Source organism: Limulus polyphemus, unplaced genomic scaffold (genome assembly GCF_000517525.1).
Source record: "Limulus polyphemus unplaced genomic scaffold, Limulus_polyphemus-2.1.2 Scaffold8447, whole genome shotgun sequence".
Lineage (NCBI taxonomy): Eukaryota > Metazoa > Arthropoda > Merostomata > Xiphosura > Limulidae > Limulus > Limulus polyphemus.
In genome coordinates, this window is record NW_013674057.1 from 4,446 (window position 1) to 5,669 (window position 1,224).

Below are 1,224 nucleotides of genomic sequence, written 5' to 3' on the forward strand. Positions count from 1 at the left end.
GGTAGGGTTAGTCACATAACATGGATTCTAACTAAAGGTACGGTTAGTCACATAACATGGATTCTAACTAAAGGTAGGGTCAGTCACATAATATGGATTCTAACTAAATGGTAGGGTCAGTCACATAATATGGATTCTAACTAAAGGCAAGGTCAGTCACATAATATGGATTCTAATTAAAGGTAGGGTCAGTCACATAACATGGATTCTAACTAAAGGCAAGGTCAGTCACATAATATGGATTCTAACTAAAGGTAGGGTCAGTCACATAATATGGATTCTAACTAATGGTAGGGTCAGTCACATAATATGGATTCTAACTAATGGTAGGGTCAGTCACATAATATGGATTCTAACTAAATAGTCTTGATATCTTAGCTGAAGAAAGTCCATTTCTGATTAGTTCAAGAAACCGTAAGAATATGACACGGTGATTGGATTGGTTTGTTCTATTTGTCGTTTTTATTGGTTGATATCCTTGTTCTGACACGAAGGATTTCTTCAATAATTATTCTTATTGGATCTCAAGTCCGGAATTGAAATAAAACTTCAATATGAAGTTCTTAACTCTGGGTGATATTTTGTGATTCCAGTTTTGCTAGGAGGAGATAAAAAAGGGGGGGATAATAATAGAGAAATCCCTTCTTGGAAGATTACTTGAAGGTTCAGTATTGAACACATTCAATTAACTGAAATTCCACTCATATTTTAACACTCACGTTTCAATAAAACACAGACGTGCAAAAAACTTTAAAGATTTCAAGACATCTTGTAGTAAAGATTTGTAGAAGGAGAAAGGTTCTCACCTTCTCTCTATCTAGAAGAAACGTTCTTGTCTTCTCTCTATCTAGAAGAAACGTTCTTGTCTTCTCTCTATCTAGAAGAAACGTTCTTGTCTTCTCTCTATCTAGAAGAAACGTTCTTGTCTTCTCTCTATCTACAAGAAACGTTCTTGTCCTCTCTCTATCTACAAGAAACGTTCTTGTCTTCTCTCTATCTACAAGAAACGTTCTTGTCTTCTCTCTATCCACAAGAAACGTTCTTTTCTTCTCTCTCTCAAGAAGAAACGTTCTTGTCTTCTCTCTATCTAGAAGAAACGTTCTTGTCTTCTCTCTATCAAGAAGAAACGTTCTTGTCTTCTCTCTGTCCACAAGAAACGTTCTTGTCTTCTCTCTATCTACAAGAAACGTTCTTGTCTTCTCTCTATCTACAAGAAACGTTCTT